The sequence below is a fragment of the Molothrus aeneus genome, chromosome 6, assembly GCF_037042795.1.
Source record: "Molothrus aeneus isolate 106 chromosome 6, BPBGC_Maene_1.0, whole genome shotgun sequence".
NCBI lineage: Eukaryota > Metazoa > Chordata > Aves > Passeriformes > Icteridae > Molothrus > Molothrus aeneus.
Genome location: NC_089651.1, coordinates 13,856,513 through 13,863,857, shown reverse-complemented (window position 1 = coordinate 13,863,857; position 7,345 = coordinate 13,856,513).

Below are 7,345 nucleotides of genomic sequence, written 5' to 3'. Positions count from 1 at the left end.
TCTTGTGGTTGAGAGGGGAGAAGGGAAGAGAAATTGTTCCTGTCAGATGTGATCTCATGGAAAGCAAATTGGTGGTGGAATGGCTGGATTAAAGATAACAGAACCTCAGTTTGTGGCTTTTATTCCCCAACCACTTTCAGCATTTCATAGTGGGGAATACACCATTCTTCAGCCACTTGAAATGAAGCAATTCAAGCAAAGCAAAAACCCAAGGAAAATTCAGCCTTTGTTTATAGCAGTTTGTTGGAGATTTTGTTGAGACTCTCAATAGCAAAAATAGCATGCCAAGTGAGCACATCTTGTGGAGCACTGCATGGAATAATTTGATATAGAGCTGCAGCCAGGGTGGGCTGAACTGTGCTTGCAGTGACTCTGAGTTACCTTTCTGGTCCAAATGACTCTGTACAACGGAAACAAAATTACTGTCCCTTACAAATTGCATCAAGCAGTGCTCTGTGCTGCCCTTCCAGTGAGAGAACAACACTGATTTATTTTATGTGCCTGACAACCTTAGAAATGTCTTTTCTTTTTGCTTTTTAATAGGTTTCTCCAGACTTTGTATATTACTTTGAAAATAACTTTTATTTTTTGACAAATATGAAAACTGTAGTGTCATCTGAAGCACAGGATAAAGGTAGAAGCAGTTGCCTGAGTGGCCCAGCAGCTGTTGTCTGGCATTGATTGTATCCTCCTCCAATAACCACTGAATTTTAATCTCTTTAGGTCAGAAACCACTTATTCTCTGCCCACAGAGAGATTATAGAGTATTTCCTACTAGATAAGCAAATAAAGATGTGAAAAGGAGATCAAAGAAACTTGATTATTTATCTCTTGGTATTTGTATATTTGGTTATTTATAAGGGAAGCAAGAGGAATTCCATTTCAGGTAGAAATATGAAAAATAATAGGTATTAGACAACCTATTAAAGTATAAATAAACACAACCTATTAAAGTATAAATAAATACAACTGGACTTCAGTCATCTGGCTATGAAAATAATTTATTTATATTAATTTAGTACTCATCCAGCTACAAGGCTTCTATAACAAATGTACCACATAATTACCTATTTTATTTTCCCCAGCTTATGAAGTTCCCAGCTTCTCCTTGCCAGTCCTTCTCCTGTCCCTGAAACAGCTTTGCCAGCACCATTTAAAAACTTAGGAATTACAAAGTACAAGTGGCTTCCCTGCTGCAGGAGGAATAATTTATTTTCTCTAAGAGAAAATAAAGGGTCAGTGTCATCCTATTAAAATATGCTTCCTCAGGAAAACCCCAAACTCCAAGAGATATTTCTTGAAACCTTCCAAGATAGGTAGACCATTGCTCAGTGGATGAAGCTCTCTGATTTTCAGTAGGGTAGACAGGAATGCAGATGCCATGGACACTTTGAAATTCTCAGGCTAGCTCTGTTTTTTAAGCTTAATCTAATCTTCAGGTTAAATTTAGATCTATATCTACATTTTTCTTCTCTTTTTTATGCACTGGTTTGCAAGTGCAGTGCTCTGTAGGGTGTCTCACAGTGGGACAATCAGGTGTGTGTGGGATTCTATTTGGTTTTTTCCTAAATACTTTATGAAGATAGTTTGTGACAAATCCCATCCTGTGAGGAGCAGCATCTTATGAGGAGCAGCACTCATGTTGCTCCTTAGGTGCAGCCCTGTCCAAACTCTCTATTTCTGGTGTGTCAGTGCCTGTGAAGGTGCCATGCAGGGCACAGCTGCACTGAGCTCCCCCAGGGCAGTGTTTGACTCATGGCACAGCCAGCACAGCTTCAAAGGCACTCTGTCCTCCCCAGGTGTTTTCAAAGAGAAAAGCACAAACACCCTGCCCAAAGGACACAGGATAAGAGAATCACCTTGCAAACTGAGAGGATTTCCTTGCAGTACCCTTTGAGTGTGCAGCATCAGCAATGAGCTGTCTGTGGGGCTGTGAAAATGGAATTTGGTTGTCTTTGCAATGCAGTTTTGTCCCCAGCAGCAAGTAAAAGATCTTTGTCTTCAGGATCTTCAGAGGATCCTTCTGAGAGCTACTCAAAAAAGATGAACTCTTTAGGCAAAAAGATGATTTTTGCCTCAAGAGTTGAATTCTTTCAGGAAAGGAGGGATGGGCTGTGCAAGTGGAGGAGCCTTCACAGCAGCTGGCCTGTCCACTGAGCATTGCATTGCATCCAGCTCTGGTGCGGCTAAAAAATCCAATCACCAGATTTATAGGAAGTTTTATCAAGAGAAGAGAGCACAGCAAGGTGCTGATTGAGGGTGTCCTGCACTCCCAGCCACTGAGCACACAGCCTGCAGAGGAGCCCATGCTGGAAGCCCAGAGCACAGGCAGAAAGAAGAGGGCTGGGGAAGGATGGGCTTCATGACTGCACCCAGTGCAGATGTTCAATTCCTCTGGAGAAATACCCAAGATGTGTTTGCTTTTTCTGGTTTGGCTGTGACCAGCAGTGCACAAAAGTGTCATTGTCCTCTATGTGTGCCTGAAACTGAAAAAGCTTTCAGGTCTCCCTGGTTCTTTAGCAGAATTGCTTTGTCTTCTCCCACAGCACTGCTTTGCATGTCAGAGGAAAATGTGTACCTGCCTTTTTTGTGGGTACTTCAGATAGAAAGTTGTAGCAGTAATGGTTTGGGATTAAAGCCCACAAGCTCCTGATTCAGAGCAGCTCCTTCCAAATGCTTCTTTTCTGTGCTTCCTTTGAACAATGCTACTTTTTGAGGAGCTGTAAGGAAAAAAGGGGAAAACCCTTGTTTGTGGATGCACACTGATCCCAAGAGTGGGACAGCCTGCTCTGCTTCTGGGAGCCTTGGGGAGCCATGTGGGAAGGGAGCTGCATTTACACAGTGCAAGTGCCTGCCTGAAATAAGCTGGAGTTTGCTTTTTTTCCCCCCCCCCAGCTCATAAATGTGAGTGGGTTCTTCACCTTACAAAGGTTTAGATACTGGACTGTGATGGTGCATTAAGGTATTTTATTGCCTTATTGCTTTAAAACATGCAGTTACAATCTCTTCGTTGAAAAGCTGCAATTATTTAAATAGCCTTTAGTCCACCACGGTTGTGAGATATGTGACTGAGAGTCAGCTACAGGCAGGCAGCCTCCAAAGTTTGTTCTCTGGGAATTTGTTTGGGAAAGGGTTGTTTAGATGCATAAATTTGTCACAGTTTAATAATAAAGAAACCATCTCATCAAGGAGTTGGGAGTTATCACTTTGAAGTTTTGCTGATGACTCCTGTGCATCAGGCATGAGCAGGAGGATGTGCATGTGCTGTTTTTGGGTCAAACTGCATCTATTCAGCCACTCAGTTATGGCAGGGTGTGAATGAACTGCCTCTAGTCCCAGCACAGTTTTTTTCCATGTTTCATAACTGCTATGTTGCAATATGTTTTTTGAGGGGCTTTGTTTTGTTTTTAAATTTTAAAAAACGCTCTGTGCACACTTGGTGCCACCCTGGCTTTGTCCTGAGGTTCTGAAACATTGAGGAGCTGTCTAGACTGAAAGCTGAGCCGTGATGAAACATGCAGGAGCTGCCAGGGCCAGGTCTGCAGTGCCACGTCAGGCACAGATGGTTTAGCAATCTCCAGCCCAACTGCAGCTGCCAGGGGACCAAAGGAAAACTTTCTGCTTTTAAGCAAAAGGGAGCAAAGGCGTGTGAGTGTTGCTTTTGGGAGCTGGGGTGAAATCCCAGTAATGCTAAGGAGCATTCCAGTGCTGGCTGCAGTTGTTCATCCTTCCCATTAGCCTCAGATAAAATCATCTGCAGGAGCAGTTTTCAGTGTAGAAATTGCAATACAGTCAGAATTGAAATTGAGACTCTGGCAGCCTCTGATGTGGTTGGTAGTGCTTGGTGTACAGGAGAGCTCAGCCCAAGGGGAAGACAAGCAGCTGTTAATCCAAACACTGAGCCAAATGAGGTGCAGCTTGGGACCTGTAAATAATTAATAGGTAAATTAATAAAGACTGTTATGGTGATACTGTCATTACCTGTGGATTGAACTAAATAGTCATCAGGATGGATAACTGGCTGGTTATTTCTCTCATCTGAAAACAAAGTACAAAGTTAAAATACAGATAGTTAGACTAAGAAATCGCATCTGCTATTCATAAGTTCCTTCATATTTTATAATGCTCAGTGTTAAAAATTGCCAATCACTTGTTTTTAAAAATTTTTAAAAGTTTAAAAGTAATAAAATGGTTATAAAAATAGTAATACAATTAGAGTAATAATAATTTGGACAATTTGAATTATGACAATATGAGACAATAGAGACAAAGAGTTACGGACCTCCGGGTACCTTTTTCTGGGCAGCACCAGCCCTACGAAAAAGGACCCCCGTTAACAGAGGATTAACCCTTAAAAACAACAGCCTGTTGCATATTCATACACTTCATACATGATGCATAAATTCCATTCAAATACAGGATTCTGTCTGGTCATCATCAACTTCTTCCTCCAAATCCTAACAGCACCTTCGAGGTGGGAAGAAGTTTGTTTCTTCTGATAAGAGGGCAATAAATTCTTCTTCTCTGAAAGATTTAGGTGCCCTGTGGCTGCTACCTCGCTGCGAGTCCTTTCTTTAAAAAAGTATCCTATGTAGCAGAGTTTCTATTTTAACAATTTTTATAACCTAAAACTATATTTAACACAGTACTTAAGAAAATTAATACATCATTACTTTCTAACACAACACATATAATATTCATTTTAATATTTGCAAAAAGCCAATCATAAAATACATGCATTTTTCACACTCAGTGAACACAAATAAATTAATTTCTACAGCACTTAACTTTCCTCTTGTTAGAAAGAAAAATGCATAGAAAGAGGATTTTTAGGCTAAGAATTATAAAGCTATAGTTGAAATTGAGTTGTGGCTTTATATGCAGTGAGCAACATGACACTGAGTATGGAAATTAAACTAGGGGTAAAGGGAAACTGCTCATAAATTTAAGGTGTGCCTGGATGGCAACTCCTTATTCTTTGATCTGAGTTCTCATATTTAACAGGATGATTTTTATGAGTTTTCTTGGCTGTTCATTGGTGATCACACTTCCCTGGGAGCTTCAGAGACCAAGTGAAGCAGCATCCCCAAACTGGCTTCAATATATGCAAACTTCACCTTTAGAACTCCTGAGGGGAAAAATAGCAACTTGCATCTGCCTCCAAAGCAGCTGTTTCTTGAGCAGCCTCTGGAGTGACCATGGTGCCTGTATAATCTTGTTTCCTCCAGAAAAAGTAGAGGTATTGCCTTTTTTGTTTCGCTAACATGTAGGAGCCTTCTCTAGGACTGTTTTCAAGGTGTAAATGTAAACAGTAGCTTTTCATGGTCAGTATCTTGGGGCTCTGAATACCAAGTAATCCTCATGTTGCTCCCCAGCTGTGGCGTATTGCAGTGGGAGATGAAGTGCAGAGGTGTCTATTCAGGAGGAACATCATTAATTAGCTCCGTGCTCATTTGCACTTTCAGGGTCTCTTTCAGAAGGAAACAGCATAATGCAAGAAATGCCTTCCGTCGAAGGAAAAAACAAAAGCCCTTTTGAAGCGTGGCAGCTGCTGCTGTTTGGCTTTTGAGGGATCATTCCCTTCCCAACATCGTGTCTATTTTACTGTGCCACCACTCTGCTCCTTGATCAGCCGCGGAGAGGGCCCAGCAATGCTTGTCTTGAGACTCCCTCTAGTGAGGGAATGGCGTGCGGATTGCTCTGGGAGCTGAGACCTCCTGCAGGGCTTTGTGGCAGATGTTGGGGAACTCAGTTCTGTGCGCTGCTGGCAGCCCTGGCAGGCTCTGCACAGCCTCAGGGCCTGGCCTGGGCTCCGGGGCTCCGCCTTGCTGGGAATGGCAATTCCGTGTGCTGAGGGCCCCGTGGCTGAGCAGCTCATCCTCTCCTCCTCGGTGGGACCTGCATTTGTGGATTGGGACAGCCTGGAATGGACACAGAGGAGCTGGAGGGCTGTGCCTCCATCCCCTCTTCTGCCATGTCCCTGGTGACAGCGGGCACAGGAATGGAATCCTTCGTCTCGGTGCATTATTAACAGCAATGAGATATGGCTTGACACAACTGAGAGAGGGTGTGAAGTGAGATATTGGAGGGGAAGCTGCGCATTGCATGCCCTGGCACCTTCTTCAGCACAGAAATGGCTCTGTGAGCAGTTTCCTAGGAGAGACCAGCTGTGAGCTGCTATGTGTTTAAGGAAATACACGTTTGAGTAAACAGAAATTGTTTGCACGGGGACTGCTGGGCAGTCACTCAGACGAGCAGCTGCTTGAATTGATGGAAAAGGAGCAAAGAATGGAAAGGTCAGTTCTGCTGTGCTGCTCTATCCCTGCCTTTGTCACTGAAAAGTACACCAGGTTTAGAAGCTAAATTATCACTGAAAAATTATTCTCCCTCGCTGATATTGTACCTTACCACACAAGCAAGTAGGTAGGGTGTTATTTAGCAGGTTTTTTTTCATAGTATAATTATAAAAACTGTTATTGCTGAATATAACCTGATTCTGGCAAGTGTAGCTTTTAAGGCATTAGGTAACATTTAAGGCATTAGGTAACTGTAGATGGTTTTGATATTTGCTGTTTGTGGATGCATAAATAATAGGACTCAAACTCACTCCCTCCTTTCTCATTATCTAAAAATAATTCGTTTTTAGAAATGTAACTAAACTACAGTCAGTGTTGCTGTTTTCAGATGGAACTCTCATTTCACAGCCTTGGTACAACTGGGACCAACCTTAGGGACAGCTCTTGGCATCTGCTGTCTACTTTTGCATAAATCACCAAAGGACAAGCCCTAGTTCAAAGCTTCATTTCTTTACAAAACCCTGCTATGCATCATATTTTCCCTAGGCCAGATAAATTCACAAAATGGAAAATTCTACTGTGGCTGGATATGGCACCACATCCTGTGGATGTAAGAGACACCTTGTCCCAGCCATTCTCACATCCTGAAGTGGCCACCACCTGAGTATGAATGCAAAAATCTAGGTGCAGAATGCAACCTATAGAAGAATGTGTTACTAAGCCCATGGGTGCTTCACCTTCTCTGGAATTTCTGTTTGGCATGTGAACAAGTCAGGGAACTGTGGGCTGGTGTTAGGAGTTTGTAATGCTGTGGCACAGTAGGATTTTAATTAGTTTGGTTTGTGTTTTTATGAATACAGAAAATTGAGCATTCAAGTACCTAATTAGTGAATAGCTCCTGCAGTGAGGCAGCTGGTGCCAGGGAAGAACACAACATCTCTTACATCATATTTTAAATTCACATCATTCTAGAAGCGCAGGGCAAACAGGAAGGACTCCTAAGGAGGCCTAAGGGTGACCCAATTGTGGCCTTTCACTGCCTGAAGGGA